The 18,469-nt window shown below is 40.5% G+C and overlaps 1 protein-coding gene across 3 annotated transcripts in view; it reads left to right on the forward strand.

The window, feature by feature from the left end:
• LOC306820646 (protein sidekick-1-like) overlaps positions 1-18,469 on the forward strand; it is a 190,070-nt gene that overhangs the window by 79,165 nt on the left and 92,436 nt on the right. The gene's annotated exons all lie outside the window — the stretch shown is intronic.

Genomic DNA, 18,469 nt, shown 5'->3' on the forward strand with positions numbered 1-18,469 from the left:
TTGTATATGTATGTATTGGACTGATTGCCAGATCAAGAGAAATGGAACGTCGTTTGGAAGGAGACTCAAAGGCTGTGTGGACTCAGATCTCACCACATGTTGAAAAAAGAAAAGAAACCCAACAACCGGCCGTTTGAAAGGTCTTCCATCTACAGCGACCGCTCTGCTGCAGTTCATAATGACTCCGTTTCTCACGGCAGCCAAAGGGGAGGATCAAAGTGACTGAGAGAGAGGCTGTAGAAGACTTGAAGAAAAGTTGCAGGAAATGAATATGGAGTAAAGAGTTTAAGCTCATCTGAATCCGTTGTGTCTGGAACCTAATCTCTGGAGCAACCAGAAGCTAAGATACTGTATGTGACTTTCTTCTCAATATGGTTTACTACATTTGGGATCACAAAAACATCCCAGACATGTCGGATTTTAAATCACATGGCTGCACTAAGAAGAGCAATACGCTAGATTTCCCCCCTTGTGTGTATTTGTATTCTTTAATCCTGTATTCTATGTTAAACTGCATGAACTGACTGAAATAGTCATACGACTTCAGTCCTAGTTTTTACTTATTTATCGGATGTTGATGTTGTCTGTTTGTAATAATAATTTTAATCACTGCAGGTGGTTCTCTAACTTTTCTACATTTGCAAGCATTTTTTTGTACAAGCTGAGTCAACAGTTCAGACCTAACTCAATTTAGTGTCTGGCTGGATGGACTAGATAAACAATGTTTTCTGCATAATGTATTGTTCTAAGTGCATTATTAATGTAAAAGCAAGCCATATTCAAAAGTATCCTCTGCAGTTCTGATTTGATTTGATCAAAACATTAATCCATTATGCATTTCTTACCATACTTTTTTCCCCCCCTACTGAAACGTAACTTTTGGGAAGACCGAACCTACAAACAAGGCAGAGAAGGATCAGAGAATTGTGTGCTGTGATTACCGTACATTCGACAACCGCCGAATAAACCTGAGCCTAACTGGGGACACTAGCGTCAATATTTAGTTTCTTTTTCCATCTGGATGAAATTCCAAAATACGTTTATGATCTGTAAAAAAAAGCACGAAGGCTTCACTGATCTTATTGCCTTTTTAGCAGAATGATGTCAGTGCATCAGTATCGCTTTGCTGTAGTTATAGGTTTACTTGGCTAGATAAAATGAAATGACTATTATCAGGTTAGGGGACCAAACTTTTGAATCGCATTAAGGAATGGAAAAGTTTTCCCCATGTGAAAGTCAAGGTCTGATATTTGGACTGTAAAATAAATCAAACCAAACAGCAGGCAAAGAACAGAAGCTGTTTCATGGCTTAAGCTTCCTGACAAACAGCGACACCGTGCTGACCCGTCACTCCCCTTTATTAAGAATAACTCTTATCCTTTATAAAAACACATTCATTCATATTTCATGTGTTTTCTCATTTCAATATATGATTACAACACAATACCACTTCACAAATTCAAACACATGAGGTATCAAAACAATTCAGCCCCCATACATAATTCATAGTACAGCATGTTGTCAGACGTGTTAACATGAAGTTATTCCAAACAGACATTTTCTGGTGATGAACTGGCCATGTACGGCAGTCTGGCTTGCTTGGCAGAACATACCCATGTAATCCTCACTCACTGTGTGATTGGTGCCAGTATATGATGCCTGCTGTATGTCTTCCATCACCTACGCAATTCTACCATGCTGCTTTTCTATTTTAAACATAATAAAGTCATTAAAGATTGTTGGTTTGAATAAAAAAGTACAATAGGAAATGTCTACAGTACATAAGGCAAATAAAAGAGTTGTGTTGAAGTTAATTGCTTCCCGGTCAGTAGTGACAGTGAAGGGCATTGCCTAAAAGACATCCTGCTGCGTTGTTTACTTTAAACATAGAGGACGAATAATAGAAAATACTGCGACAAGAAATGTATGCCTCTCAGAACCTGGAATTATTTTCCATTGGACCTCTCCTCCCTTTCCCCTCATGCCCCTGTGTCTGCACAAAGGGGTACACCACATCTGAAAGCACCATGGCGACAGCTGCTATGCAAGTGTGCCTGTTTGATGCGTCTCCTTATTTGTTATGATTTAGCTGCCGGTTAGCATGTAATTATTGTTAATGCTGTGTGTGTGTGTTGTATGTGACTGAGTGAATGTGTGTGCTGGTGTTTGTTTCTGAGCAGTGCATATGAGAAAACTCAAAAAAAAAAAAAAAATATATATATATATATATATATCTGTGTATATATATATATATATATATATATATATATATATATATATATATATATATATATATATATATACACTCCTACAGTAACTCCTACAGTAACACTGAACTCAACCTCTGTCTGTGGGAGTTTAAAAAGGAAACTTTGCCCCGTCCTGATTTTACTCACAGTGTGAGCTCTCAGGTCTTGCTGGACAGTCGGGTCGAACGGTGTTAGCACATAAATCGTGAGTTTTGGTGTGGCGTCGAAGGCAATTAAGTTGTAAGTGTGAGCTCATTTCCTGCCACAAATGTCATACCGGTGTACGATGTATGCTGGGCTTTAGTTTGAAAAGACAGGTCAGGCTCAGACAGTATTCAAAGAAGCCTCTCTGTTGATGCTCAGTTGTGCCCCACAGAGGACTTGTGTAAACACAAGACTCCAGCAAAAAAACAGGGCTGCTTTCATAAACGTTTGAACAAATACAACTTTTACAATTAATTAATTATTTACGGCGCCTCAAGGGTCATTTTTTTATGAAATGTTTTTAGCTTTTCTCTGCTTTTTTTCTTCTTTCTGTTCCATGTGTTGTTACTTGAGGTTTGCCCTTTTACTGACCTCTCTTGTTGACTTTGCAATATCAACGCTTTTTGTGCTGTTGGAATCATACAAGGTTTTCTTCACCTCACATCAAAGATTTTTCACAGACGCTGCTCATTTAATCCCACATTGGAGTGTTGGGATGAATCTTTAATTCATTTTTAAGTAAAAAGGTCACATTTTTAAAACATTGACTTGTCTGTTTGAGTGTAGTTGTGTTTTTACATGCAAACATGCATAATGCATTCAGTTGAAGTGACATCCTTTAAATGACAAAACTGTCACTGGAGAGATTTTGTTACCACACATTTAAAACTGTTTAATCAACTCTTGACAACATATGTCTTCTTCTCCTGTTTTTTCAAAGCAGAGGCTGACATGGGAGTGGTTTTTCATTCTGGTCACATCGCACAAAATAATAATAATTAAAAAAATCTGTCCTCTCCCAATCCCAATTGAATGACTCTCTTCCCCTTCCCATCCTGCTGCCAATTATTTATTCAGTTATTAAATGCTTAACATTCTCCAATTGGCCTCTTGCGTTTAACAAAACCGGTGATTATCAGCTGCTTTTCTACCCAACCGGCTCTGCAAGCGTATCTCTTGAGGCCTCTCGTTTTCCATCTCTTTGATTTTTTTGGTTTATTTTTTTATTGAAACTATTTTCTTTTCAAACATCACGGCATTGAAAAAGTGAACGACTTTTAAACAAAGCACATAAGTACACAAATTAAACAATTCATTGATTTCAAACGAAAATAGAAACATGACTATATATGTATATATGTATGTATGTGTGTGTGTGTGTGTGTATATATATATATATATATATAGAGAGAGAGAGAGAGAGAGAGATAGTCCAGTGTCTCCCAATTCTAAGATCAAGACAATGAAATAAGTACCGTAAATTCCGTACTATTGAGCGCACCTGGATATAAGCCGCACCGGCTAAAAATAAGTAAATAAATGTATTTGTACATATATAAGCCGCACTTGATTATAAGCCGCAGGTGTCCACGCTATAACAAGAGCTATTTACACAGACGTAGGCTACCGGTAACATCCGCAAATACTGTAGCGTCCGTACGGACGTTAAAGGACGACGAGAGCGTTCAAATAATAACTTTTAATAACCCGATCACTGTCGGCCGTGACCACGCCGTTTACAGCAGAGAACAACACATAACTTACCGTAACAATCCAACTCTCTCCCCCAGCGTTCTCTCATACAGCCACTCAACACGTTCTCGCTGGTGCATTCACTGACTCTCCACATAATCGGAATTATGAACACATTATCAACTACTGACTTTACAACATGAACCGTTACAATACGAAGCCTAGCCGACGGTGTCTGTAACACGGCTGATGAAAAAGATGACCGTAATATATTTCACAAGAAAAAGTCCATCCATTCACTGCCTCAGAATGACTTCATTACTCACTTCCTCAGTCTCTGTTGTCGCTGTCAGTGTCATCTTAACGTGCAGCAGCTCTGTTAGCTTCTTTGACAGCCAGGTCGATCGCCTTTAACTTGAAAGCTGCATCATATGTATTTCTCCGTGTGTTTTCCATCATGAGGGTGCGTGAATGAAGCGCAAAATGACTGATATTAAGATCCGACGTGACGAAGTCAAATGTTTTTGCGGCAGAAGCTCATTGTCCCCCATAAAAAATCCATGCATTAGCCGCACCGGAGTAGAAGCCGCAGTGCTCGAAGTGTGAGAAAAAAGTAGCGGCTTATAGTCCGGAATTTACGGTAATTCAATTCAAAAAACGTTATTTGTCCCTGGGGGGCAATTCAAGGTAATTCAAGGGCAATTGGGTAAATAAAAGGTTAATAATGTATAATATTTTCTTGTCCTCCGCAAAATTACTACTACTACTGCACGGTGTCACACGACCGTCATTCTTGACTCTTGCACATTTTTAGTCTGTCTGACTTGCTCCAGAGCTCGGTGAGTTGAACCAGCAGGTCATTGTTTTGAACTTATTGCTGCAGCTCTGCCTTTCCCCCATCAGTTACACCTGCTTTCTCTGAATCCATTATTTCATATATGTGAAGGCTGCTGTCACTCACACATTGAACCAGCAAACAGACTATATTGTTACTCTGTTTCCCGCTCCTGTCTGATCCTGTTGTATTTTTTGCTTCTGGTCACAATTATGTCATCCCAATTCCAAGATAAGAAGTGAAATCTATTCCCATTCCTCGGGAATCCCACAGGAATCCTGAGAGCTGCAGGACTCAGTCCAGTGTCTCTGCTTATTTATGTGCTTGCAAAATACATGTTGTTTCTGAAAGAATGGCCAGAAGCGCCTTCTTCCACAAAAGCCCTCATGTGCATGAATCTTGCAGGACAGAAATCAGATGACTAGTTCAATTTTTAATGTCATCACTGTACTGCATGGGGAGTGGGGGAGCTACACATGTGGCAAAGGGAGACGAGGAACAAGGAGTTGCTTTAATTGCATTGCTTTGGTAATGTTATTCATTGTCAAGGTGGAGTGGGATAGAATTGCATTATGAAGACAACACTTTAGGGCTTACAATTGGGCTATGAATATGCATTGCTCATTCTGCCTAAAGCAATTTGTTGTAGCTTTGTTTGAAACTGTTGATGTGTTTTCCAAGTCTGTAGGCTAGAGGTAGACCCACATGCGCACCACGAGGTGAAAAGTTTGATTTAATTCCTTTGTCTCTCCTTCATTTGGCACAGGGTGGAGTGCATGTTCTTAAGGTGATAGCACCATTAACTGAAAACCACAGCTCACAGTTTTGGTTGTGTGTGTGTGTGTGTGTGTGTGTGTGTGTGGGTGTGTGGGGGTGTGTGGGTGTGTGGGGGTGTTTTTTTGTTTTTTTTGCTGAGATAACAAACTACATTTTCTGGGACACACCAGGTGATCCTGAGACTCCTCTCATCTGTCCTTTACTTGCATCCCTTACTTGTATCTGTGCTCCTTTTGCCGTCTTCTTCCACTCCCATTTCTCAAACAACAAAGGTAAGAAGAAAAGTTTGTGTTTTAAAGCAGAAAACACATGAACTCTGAGGCTGTACTTAGTGACTCTCCTGAATGACAGCGGCTTACTCTGTGTACACACTCCAGGGAGGGAGACAAGCCGCAAGAGGGGGGAGGGAGGAGGAGGGATAGAAACAAAAAGCTCACCAAACTGCAGGAGTGCTATACAGAGGATTGCATCACAGTTGCAAAATATGTGACTATAATGTTCATATTTTTTCCTGAAACAAACTTTAAATTTCCTCAACTAATCTCTGTTTCTGCTGCATTAAATAAAAACAGACTGGACTGCCATAAGCCTTATTAGGACATGGTTCACAATCGGCTCTGATATTAGAATTTCATCCGGACATAAACATACATGATGGCACACGTTAACACAGTGAAGTGGCTGGATTCACAAGCGCTCTCATTTTGAGCGAAGTCATGTACAGTGGATGTATGCAGGAAGTTCAGATTTATGTCACAGCACCATCATAACTCACTCTGAAGTTCGCCTTGCACTCAGCTGCACACAGGCTGGCTGCCACTATCAGAGTGAAGTGTTGGTTTTCACAGCAGCCATGTAAGATTTCTTTCTGCTCCTGCAAGAAACTTCCGAGATCAGTCGGCCATACATAGAAAGTGAGAGCAGGCTAGCACATGTCCAGTATGTCTTAATCCACACAGGGTTATGTATTTCTTATTTTATGCTAGTTGCTAACTTTACAACAGGCAGAGTTGACTCTTTGGTTGGAACAATAAGTTCACTAAAACTATTTGATAGATTTTCATGAATTGAGTGAACAGTCATTTGTCATTCATGGCACAAAACGTGAATCCTTCTGATTAATATAGTCCTTAAATTCAGCCTGTTCAAATGTGAGCTATCCAAACATCTTCAAGATGATTTGGTACAATACAGAGTAGAGTTACTGATGATTTCCAAGTTCAAGAATTCCTACAACCCTAACAGATCCCTAACCCTGGCTAATCCCAGGAGGACATTTGGATAATAAAGTAGGGATGTAACAATACTGGGTTCACGATACGATTAATTTTTTCAAAATGAGACTGGAGAAAAATGTGACTCAAAAAGATTCCTCTTATTTTAACGAAAACACCAATGCACCTCGTAATCTCTCCGTTTGAGTGATACTTAGGGAATTTTATTATTTGGAAAATCAGGGAATAAATTCCTCACCAATAGATTATTTCACAAATGTGTTCATAAAGAGGTCTTATAACACATAAAAAACATTTGAATCCAACTCCTTTCAGAAAATCCGTGAGAGCGGCTCAAAGTCAGGGTACCCCTTTATGAACACGTTTGAGAAGAAATCGATCGGTAAGGAATTTATTCCCTGATTTTCCAAATATCTGATAAAATTCCCTGACTAGCATTTGGGCTCCACACCTGCTTGTTAGTATGGTTTGGTCTCCGCAGCTGCCGCCTCTGCTCTACAGCTGTTGCTGCTCACCATCAGGGTCCGAAATTAACTGTTTGACTCACAAAGGTGGAAGATGAGAAAATTCACTGACCAAACATGTTTTTTTGTTTTTTTTAGCAGCTGAAATAACAAATTAGTGTTTTTGTGTCACATACACATCTGTTACAGACTGTGCATTTCACCTTTATTTTTTAGATAGGTAGTTCCCAGACCCCCCTGCTCCCCTCTGACGTTTCAACATTACAGACTAAAAACTAAAATCCATCAGAGAATAAGATTTTATTATTCCACAAAACAAGTTTTCTCTTGATTTATCTTTGACAACATTAGACACTTCATATAATCAGCCTGCTCATTATCAGACGTGTCTGTATCTCTGACTGCTCCTGCTGCGCGTGCACACAGATACACTTGTTAATGAGCACGGGCTGAGATTTCATGCCAATACAAACTGAACATCGAGCCTATTCCTGCATCTCGACTTTCGCGTTTTTTATCCACAGTGGGTTCTGGGTTTAGTCATTCTTTGTTCATCTATTTCTGTCTGCCAGAAAGCAGGTGCGTCCGTCTGAACGGATGACTCAAAGACTGACAAACAACAGAGAGAGCAAGAGAAGTGTTTGACTCTGTGTGTGTGTGTGTGTGTGTGTGTGTGTGTGCGCGTGTGTGTGTATGTTAACTGCTGCTAAAGATTAATTCTCTGGATGTTTATCTTTGAAAGGTGTCGTGTCTTTTTTAAATGTCTGATTTGCCACTTTTACTGATTCTCCACCTCTCCTTCATCCTCTCTCTGTCTCTATATTTCTCCCTGCCTGTATCCTGTATTATCTCAAGAATCATTATTCTCTCATTAGAGTCTGAACTTTTCCTCTAACACCTGACACCTTTTGTGTGTGTGTGTGTGTGTGTGTGTGTGTGTGTGCGTGTGTGTGTGTGCCTGTGTCCTCTGTCTGAAGTTGTTAAATCCTCTGAGGACAGAGACCTCTTTTAATTATCCACTTATCCCTCTTTAAATTACCTGCCACACACATATCCATAACTGACCAGACTGTACACACACACACACACACACACACCCATATACATACAGTACAATCACACTCACATCTCATTTAGAAGAGTTCTTAACCTATCGGTGAGAAGAAGTGGAAGTATAATGGAGAATAAATAAGAGAGAGAGGGACAACACAGTGCTGTGAGGAGTGACTGATAGAAGTTTACTTTGAAGTTCTGTTTGAGGTGATAAGCACAGGAGGGACGGAAGAGACCTCCAAACAATTTTAGAAACTGGCTTGCAATAACAATGTCTCGGCAGATTATATGCATTGTTTTTTTATTTGCTCGCCTCCCACTTTGGAAATATGTCTTTGAATTTCTCCTCAGAATCTCCAAACAGAAAGACAGAATTCGGGTGATTTAAAATCAGAGCCACAGGATGACGTCCTCAAGATCAGAGAGCTGCATCAATAGGATGAAGTTCACAGGTTTTCTTTCTCTCACAGATAACCAAAGGTGTGATTTCAGGAAATTAGACTTTCTCTTTCAAAACTTCTCTCCTTGTTTACTTACTTGGGAGTTTCGTAGTTTTTGATTTGTGGCCTTGTGTCAAGAAATGAACACATTCACACACACAGTGCGAAGGTGGTGAACCAATTTCCTTTTTTTTTTTTTTTTTGCACACACTTATCCACACGCTGCGAGGTCGTGCTACAGGTTTTCTATGGATTGAGTCATTATCACCTTGGCCCACCAGATAATTACACAGTAGAAGAAACATATTCACACTCAGTCACACAGGCACATCAGTACACGTACTGTAAAAACACACACAGTCTGATACACACTGCCCACACACACTTCAGTCTTGAATATTGTTCAGCTGCAAAACAAGCATTCAGGGTGTTCTTTATGTCAGCATTTTGCACTGGGGTCTGTTTGGTCTGGGCTCTGAACAAAGGGTTGAAGCAGAAGTTGTGTTTATGCCAAGCAGGTTGCACGCCACAACTCTGGCACCTTTTTATAGCATGACGTTAACTTTACATTTCCACCTGTTATCACAAAAGCAAGTGCAAAAAGCAATTTGTTGTGGTCACTTTACAAGAATAAATGTTCTTATTTTTCTTTTTGAAAAGAAGTGTACGTTGGGTTTGCACTGTTCGGTGATCTCACAGGAAAAAAAAAAAGCGTACAAACATTCATGCTGGCCTTTTCTTGCTAATATTTCCTCATGCTTTTAGCGTCATTTAGATGCGAATGAAAGTTTGTGTTTGACCAGATGTTTTAAAGGTGAATGTGTGAAATGTGTTCACTGACAGTTTAGTTGCTTGCTTTGTTCACGTACGAAGATCTGTGAAGGCAGCTTTGTGTGCGTTTGTTGCGGGATATTTTACATTCGAATGCTTTTTTCTCCCTCTTGGCAGAATCATATTTTTTTGTATTGCATTGATTTCTTATCACAATGTTTGATTGGTGTATCATTTAAAGACTTTAAAGAATTTTTTTTTTTACTGGAGATGCTGTGAGAGTGAGGTTGTGTTGGCCGTGATAATAAAGCAGCAACATTGTGCTTGTTTACTGACCTTTAAAATAAACCATCACAGGACCTTGAGTATGTTAAGTTTAAGCTGACTCATTTTAAAGGCACCAGGCACCAGTGATCCTAATCCATCAAATGTTCTCATTTGCCTTCTTGTGTTACAACCTGGTCACAATCTGCTGTCACTACACTCAAACCTGTGTACTCACTCACTCCAGCTCATGTACTGGATGAAAAGCTAAGGGATTATCTTCACAGTAATATCCGGAATAAATATGATTTGATGAACTTTGATTGACCTGTTTACTCTGATGCCTGCCTGATCTTTAAAATGATCTACAGTCTTTCTCTCCTCCTAACAGAAGGCCAAACCCAAGCCAGCTGTGGCAGAGCTGTTGGGACTCGAGCATCCACTAGGGTTTATAGGGATGACGTATGGTCAATCTGCTTTCTCAATTACAGCAGTGAGGAAGTCAGAGAAAACTCATTACCCCAAAACATCAGAGACCCAGAAAGCTTTGTGTTTAAAAACAGGCTTAAATGACTGCAAAGGTATTTGAAAAAAAAAATCTTGCTTAGTTAACCTCTAAAGCTTTTAAATGCCAAAAATATTGATGATTTATTCATTGATTTTCAGCATCGATACCATTGCCTAGCAGTAGTAGTCCTTAAGGGGCGACTTCCTTTGTTTAAAACAGTTCCTCTGTTGTCCACTTGAGGCAGACTCCAAAGCACAGGAAGCCCCATTTACACCCATTCTAAAGTTTCAAATAATTAGAGTAGAATAAAACATGTTTACAGACTGGTACAACATGTTTTTGGTCTGAATGCCACATTTCTTAATTGAACATCCTTTACAAAAAGTGAATCTGTATGCAGATATGCATACATTTGCAATATTTAGGACGTGGCTTGTTTGACTGACAGGTCTCAAATCAAACCATCATCATTAAGCAGTCACCGATGTGTTAGGGTCACTGAACGTGCTCTCACATTCTCAGAAAACTGGCTGATGAGTTTCATTTGAGACTCCTTGCTGGCCAATACAGTAAGAGTGCACGCCACATTCTGTAACTGGAACATGACCAGTTTGGTTTGACCAGACGCCTCTTTTTATGTGAAGACGTAACATATTCACCGTTAACTACAGGACAAGGTGAATACGCTCGGTCAAAAAGGTTAGAGAAATTGGTTGGTCTCCATAGCACAGCCACCCTAGTTAAAACACTGACTACTTCACTACTGCCTGCAAACAGATCCACAGTCTGAATTCTGAATTGTAAAGGAACATTCAATCGTTGTGTCTTGACTCACAGTATTTCTTTAAGGTTCAAACAGTCATGTGAATGACAATTAGAAAACAAGGGCTCATTTTTGAGTGTGAAATTAAAACCTCTCTGTTCAGCAGCTCTCTCTCTCTCTCTTTCGCTAAGCAGCTGGGAGACACTCTGAATGAGGTGTGTTTCTCTGACTGACGACGAGAGTGAGAGCACAAGATGGAAAGACAGCGAGAGAAGCCGGAGCCAGTTGTGTGGTTAATTGGAAGCAGACATAATTAGTAGTAATTAGGATAATCGCCATTCGTCTAGAGATCCATCCGCCTAATGGGACTACAACAGTCACTGAGCTGCATATACACTCACAACGGCACACATGAAGCTGTTACCATCAAGCCAGCCTCCTTGTTAGAACATTTTTTTTCTGTACATTAGTTTGGTTCTACGACCTGCTATTAAAGACATTTCTGCCATAAAAGAAATTGTTTGACTTTCCTACTTGTAACTGAAAAAGCTCTGTTTGTGTGTGTTTGGCAAAGTGACAGGCAGACGTAAATCAGAGGTAGAGAGGAAGTTAGTCATGGAGCTCCTATAGCTGAACAAACAGAGAGGAGTAGAAAACCTCTCACCCAGCGTCTGGCTTCATCCCTCTGTCCTCGCTCCCTTCCTGCCTTCACTTCAATCTTGCCCCGCTCTGCTTTCCTTTCCTGTACCGTTGCCGTTCCACTTCTCTCTGACTGTCCCTCGGGCCCTGCCAGGGGACATTAAACAAACGCAGTCTGTCCAGCAGCCCGTCCTAACTCTTGCATATAAACACACACTCACACAAACCAGTGACTTTCCAACAGCAGGCCCAAGGCTTTGTGTGCCCACCTTACTCGCCTGTGTGTGTGTGTGTGTGTGTGTGTGTGTGTGTGTGTGTGTGTGTGTGTGTGCTGGCATGCTCTTGCTTCACCCTGTGTACATGTGTGTGTTTTTTAATGGAGGATTTATTAGCTGTGGCAACCTGCCAGCCCAATGAACTTACCACAGAAAGTTTCTTTCTGTGTCTGTTTGACCGTTTGAAGGAACTGTAAAGGTGATTGAGGAAGCCAGCCTGCAATTTAGGCACGGTGTCATAAGTCACTGTGCTGCACTGAGCTGCAGAGTGTGTCAGGTAGGAGAGAGGGAAATGTTTTCCGAAGTCAGTAAAGGCTCCGTTAAAATCTCTCACAAACAAATGAGCATTTATTACTCTTAACCTTAACCACCTTCCTTTTTATTTGGACTTTTCCTCACACTTAAAGGGATACTTCACCCATTTAAATGAAGCTGTGTATCATTAGAAACATGGTAGTAGTGTTGAATGGTCATGAATCATTCACACATTTTGCCCTGAGATGAGAGAAATGTTTTTCTTTGCTTGAAAGTTTTCTTCATGTGATGCAAAAAGCGTCATATTGCATCACATGAAGAAAACTTCCAGGCAAAGAAAAACATATTACGTAAACATATCTACTTTCATTTTATTTCCAACAAATGTGTCCTTCAACAACTTTGACTTTGGACAGCAGTTGCCTCAAGCAAAGACAGCACGAAGCCTGTCGTCAACACTAACCAGTCTGCTCCACCTTCTGATATTTACACGTCTTCTTTAAGGTGAGCAGAGGCACCTTGGAGAGTGAGGAAACCTGAATGCTACAGCATACACTCATATTTTAGATAACAGTGTGCCTTCAACTTTGTGACTACAGAAATGCATTTCTTCATTTTGATGTTGACAGTGCCGCTGTACACAAAGTGAAGTCTACATAGAAAATGTTTGGTGAAGGACAACTCGCGTGCAGAGAGCCCTGACCTGAGCCCCATCCAACACCTTTGGGAGGAGTTGCGACAGTCTACAAGCCAAGCCGTATCAACATCAACGCTCGACCTCACCGGTGCTTTTGACACTGAATGTGCACAAATCCCTGCAGCTAGAACCTAAAATCTAGTGAAAAGCCTGCAGCAGTGAATGACATTGTAGCAGCTTATTTGGCTTTGACATTAGATTATCAGTTATCTGTTGCTGCAACTTCCAAGTATATGAAGATTTGCAGATTGTGATTGCAAGTTGACAACTTTAAATGTCGGACTTTGACTAATAACTTGAGCAACATGGACAAAAAAAATGTCAAACCTAGTAACGAGAAGTGTAACAATAATAATGTCTATGCTTAGTCAAACAATAACAATGTGTCTTTGTCTCACATAATATAGATGAACTGATTATCTTTATTTCCCCCGAACTTTTTAAAAGGTCTCCGTCTTTTCTTTTCAACATCCTGTTGAATATTTCAAGGATCTTTCTTTTTAAACAGCGCCACTGGTAAAACATGATTGTCTGGACATCGTGAGTCATTTTCATAAATACTTTCAGCATTAAACCAATTGCCAACATTGCCCTCTCGAACAGTAAGATAGTGGGAACAACGAGTCAAGTTTGGAAATAGTTCTAACTAAGGTGTCCTGTAACAGTATTGCCAGTTAGGATACATGTTGAGGCACTGACATACCACCCTGCTTGTGCAGCAGCTGTAATAGTTCCAAATGCAGCGTTAGGTATACACTATAAAGGATCACAACATGTGCTGAAATTCAACATATGATCCATCGCTGTCAGGCTTGAGACTGGTCATATACTAGACTAGTGTGCTTTTCAAAAGATCTGTCAGTTATATTTAATGTAACAGCAGGTTTAGGATATGATGATGATGTTGCTATCAATGAGTGGAGACTGGACTCATTTATATCATCTGAGCAGTGAGAGATGATTGTATGATGGAAGAACAAAATCTTCATATCTTACTGGACTTTCTTTTTCCTACTTTCTAAAATAAAAAAAACCTCTATCCTTTGGTTTCCACACTGAACAAACCTCACAGTAATAACAATGATATTTTAATTTGAGCCAAGTTAAAATCTCAATTTAGCTTTAAGCCGTTTCTCCTCTCCTCTTTAGCAATCACCAACTTGAACAAATGTTTTTGAAAGATAATTTTTTCCAAGCATTGCATTTTGACTGAGCTGGAGGATTAAAGAATATTCAGCTCATACTGTAAAACAAATCTCCAACCCCAGGCTGTGTTAACAATAGTTCAATTTAAACTATGCATGGAAAATCACTAAAGCAGCCACTGTCACGCTCCTGGCAGCAGAATGTCAAGAGCCCCTGGCAGCGGTCCAGTTCTCAGTCTTAACTCAATTAGGCTCTTTAATCTCATTACAAAAACAGATCTGTCATATTTTCCAAACTACATAAAACACTGTTGGAGAAAATTGGCAAAGTTCTCATTGTGTCTTTTTTTTTATTCAGTTCACTATGTGTCCAAACTCGTCATCTTAGACTTCGAGTTCTACTCAATTTGCCCCGAAGCATTATCACGGCAAGTAGCTGTCAGGAATTATCTTCAGCCCAGAAGATTGCATCTTCAAAATAAGTTAATAAAAAAAAAAAAAATCATCTGTCACTGGGAGCTCTGTGTAAGCAATGAGTCACTGCAGGCTGGACAGAAATGCTCTTCTTCATTGATGACTTGCATATTTATCTTCATAGTCTAAAAAAAATGTTATGCGGAAAGCTTCTTACAGTATTTGTTTTCAAATTGAAATATCAGCCCCAAAATGATTTCCCCCAAAGTTTAGTGTCTGTAAATCAATACAATTAAATATTGTCATGCCATGCTTCGACAGTACCCTTCCTTTCTTTGGTTTTCATATCAACCTCTGCTTGCAGTAGTGCAGATAAACACAAGACAAAAAAAGACAACACCTATGAAAGCGCTGCATATTGATGAATGTTCCCACCTCCTCTCTGCATTTTAAACAAAGCTCCCTCTGCAGCACAGTTTTATAGTTACCAATTACTGTGGGATAGAGAACGCTACACCACAACTCATGCTGACAGGCAATTTTGAGAGCGGGATGCTTAAACCATTTGAATACCTAAACCTGGTGTAAAGTTTGCAATAACAAAAGTGAATGAAGAATTTATAACGGTCCACAGTCACATATATAATGCAGCATTCAGCTGGTATAAACCTGCGTGCGTTACCTATCTATCATTTCAACAGAGAATCATGTGTGTGCTGACTTCAAACACCAAAACAAACATCCGGTTAAAACGGCCGCAAGGAGCGGTGAATGCTTCCAACTGTGTGAGTGCCTGTGGGAGAAGTTCTGCGTTATGTATATGGTGTAACGTGTGGGTGTCTGGCAGACTCGTGATTTGAGGATGAAGCTGCCAAGAGTGCGTGCTGCCTGGACTCGGTTTACACTGGATGATCTCTCCTTCTGCACGGCCGCCACACTGCTCCACCTCAGGCTTGTTTGTGTGTGTGTGTGTGTGTGTGTGTGTGTGTGTGTGTGTCTCAGACGCAGAGTGCTTCAAGATGGTGGCTCGCTGCCTATCACAGATTTTGAGGGAGGGCAGACAGTGTTGAGGTGGGCTCTTTTGGCTGGAGAGGCAGTCTCCAGATACGCACGCAAACACTCTTACACGCACTTAAAGATGAGTAAAAACATGCTCATTCATGAGCTGCCTCACTCACTCGTCCTCTGGCCTGCGACGTGTGTGCTAATTAGCCCCTGGCACATTTGTGTGTGTGTGTGTGTGTGTGTTTGCTGTCAGTCTTACAGTAAGGACACCCATGAGTGTTTATTTAATCAGTCCTGAGGACAGGCCCGCTAATGAAAGACCAATTTGGTTTGGTGATTTGGTGGAAACGAGCCATAGGGGGGAGAAGAGGGGGGAAAGGTAAGACAGGACCGTCATGTGGCGCGAGAGGGACGGATAGTGAGATCGAGAAAAAGCTTGAAGGAGGAAAACTCAAAGAAAATTGGATGAAACCACGAAAGAATTGGACTGATTTTAATCTGAGAGAGAATGGAAATATGGGCTTTGAACGGGGCTGTTTTTCATTATTTGAAAGGCCATGAGTGATACAGGGAGTCAAGAAGACGGAGAAGGGAATAGGGAAATGCTTTTCTAATTCCCCCAGTGGATAAAACACACACACACACACACACACACACACCTACACACACACACACACACACGCACAACAGTGCAGAGTTTAACAACTGAGCAGGTCTTTAATTAAAATCCAGAACAATTTTGTCAAGTTTGATTAAATGTAGAACTAACACAGAGCAGAAAATTGCATGTTGAATATATGTTAAATTAAATCTTCTCCATTGCTATCCAGTCTAAATGAAATAGACATAAGCAGCTCATATGCGTGTCTATTTGAATGCCTGAGGGATGGTCTTAGTATATTGCATTTTTGTTTTGAGCGAGATGGTTTAACCATCCTCCTGCTAATCAGAAAAAAAAGTGAAATGTTATTATTTTTCACACAACTTGAGGTCCTCGAATCTCCGTTGGCTGACTTTTCATTGGCAAACTTCATTTCGCTCACCCTGTGTTTAGTTTTGATATGACAGTGTCATGAAAGGGCTCTATGTAAACCAAGCGGAAGACCTTCATATCTCAACATATGGGAGGTTGAAGGAAGTCTTTCGCGTGTAAATATTGTTTGAGATTAGAATGCATGACTCAGCATTCAAAACTTTCGCTCTCCTTTGACTTTGGATCAAAATCATTTTGCAGCTCCCAGGCTTTCTTCTCCTTCAAACATTCAAGCAGAGGCATGCCTGCACTGTCTATTAATCAACATATGTGATAGAGGACGGCTGGTCAGTGCGCTAAATTAGCTTGACGGCTGTATATTGCATTATAGACTTTGATGAGGAAACTATCTTCAGTGTAAAACAGGCGAGAGAGCAGCAGAAAGATTTGGTACAAGCCTCTTTCAGGCAGTTAGATACAGTTGAATGTACACAAACACACACACACACACACACACACACACACACACACACACACACACACAGTGTTTTAGTGTTGGGGTTCAGGCTCCAGCTCTTGTGGATGTCCTCTTGGGAAATCACACTGAATAAAATCAGACCTGAAAAGTTGTGGCTGTGTGTGTGTGTGTGTGTGTGTGTGTGTGTGTGTGTGTGTGTGTGTGTGCATGTGTGTGCGTGTGCGTGCGTGTGTTGGAATGTGTGTCAAGCAGCCCCATGTTTTCCTCAAGCCTCTTCCCTACTCAATCAATTTTTGGTTTAATCAGTAGTTCCTGTCTTCATTTATTACAAATACAGATGACTTTTTACCTGGTCTCTGGATGTACAGTACAGATCAGTGAAGAACAATGAAGTGCAGCGTCACAGCAGCGTCTCTGAACAGTAAGGTCACACTGACAGATCACATCGATGAGATTGAATTTGGTGATGGCAGCATGCAGCTTGTAAGGGTTTGGCTTCCAGCCTGAATGTGAAGTCGGCATTAAAAGGACGGAATGATCTAATCAAACAGCTGTAGTGGCTTTAACTGCTGTGCTAAACTTTCATTTCTTCTATTGCAGCGTCTAAAGACAGTCAATCCTTTTACAGTTATGTGTTTGGATACAAGTCAGTAACATTTGTGATCATAAGTCTGTGTCGTTTGCAAAGTCGTTCTGTGCACATTGCATTGTATTGATTCAAATCAGCGTAAGTGGTTTTGTGTTCTTTCGTTTGCAGAATAGGCAAGTGTTAGACATCTCTCTCCTTTCTGTATATTCAACTGCCAATAAAGCTGATTTGAATTACACACTGACAGGAAATCACTCATTTGCCAAGTAAGAACAACCAAATAAAGACCAGCACCACTGAGGATCAACAGGTCCTCTCCGGGCAAGTGTCATCGTTCTGAAGAATTCTTCTTAAGGAAACGAAAAACGCAGAAAAACTAAACACACTCAGCAAGGCTGCAATCTGTTCAACTGTATCATCGAGGCATGATGTGTCAATAACTGAGTAGGTTGATATATGTCTGCAGTTTGTTTTGCAGTTATTTTAGTATTCAAATTACCCATTTACTGTGTATTGCATCTGCAAACACCTCTACCATCTCCAATGTTTGGTTGTGGGGAAAAAAAACTTTCTTTGTCAGTGAAGCCTAAAATCACACGTTCTATGTGTGTAGCTGCTCAGCTGGGACACGTCAACAGACAGACTCTGAAAATAAAAGAGTCTCATCTCCTTTTAATGGGATTTTCCCCCCCCCCTCCCTTTGGTCGTATTGATTTTTATTTCAGTGTCAGATGTCGGGTTAGAATATTGGAGGATTTCACTGACATGCAGAAATCCCAAGTTGCATTACTAAAAACATGAATCCGACTTCCTGCCTGGCGGGGACTGTTTCCACACACGCAGACTCAACCACATGAAAAATATGAGGGCAACTAATGAATTTGTTCCGCTCTTTGACTCCCTCCTGCAATCCTCTCACACACACCTGAACAAAAATCTATACCTGCTCCTCTTCAGAGCCGC

Source organism: Symphodus melops, assembly GCF_947650265.1.
Source record: "Symphodus melops genome assembly, chromosome: 2".
Lineage (NCBI taxonomy): Eukaryota > Metazoa > Chordata > Actinopteri > Labriformes > Labridae > Symphodus > Symphodus melops.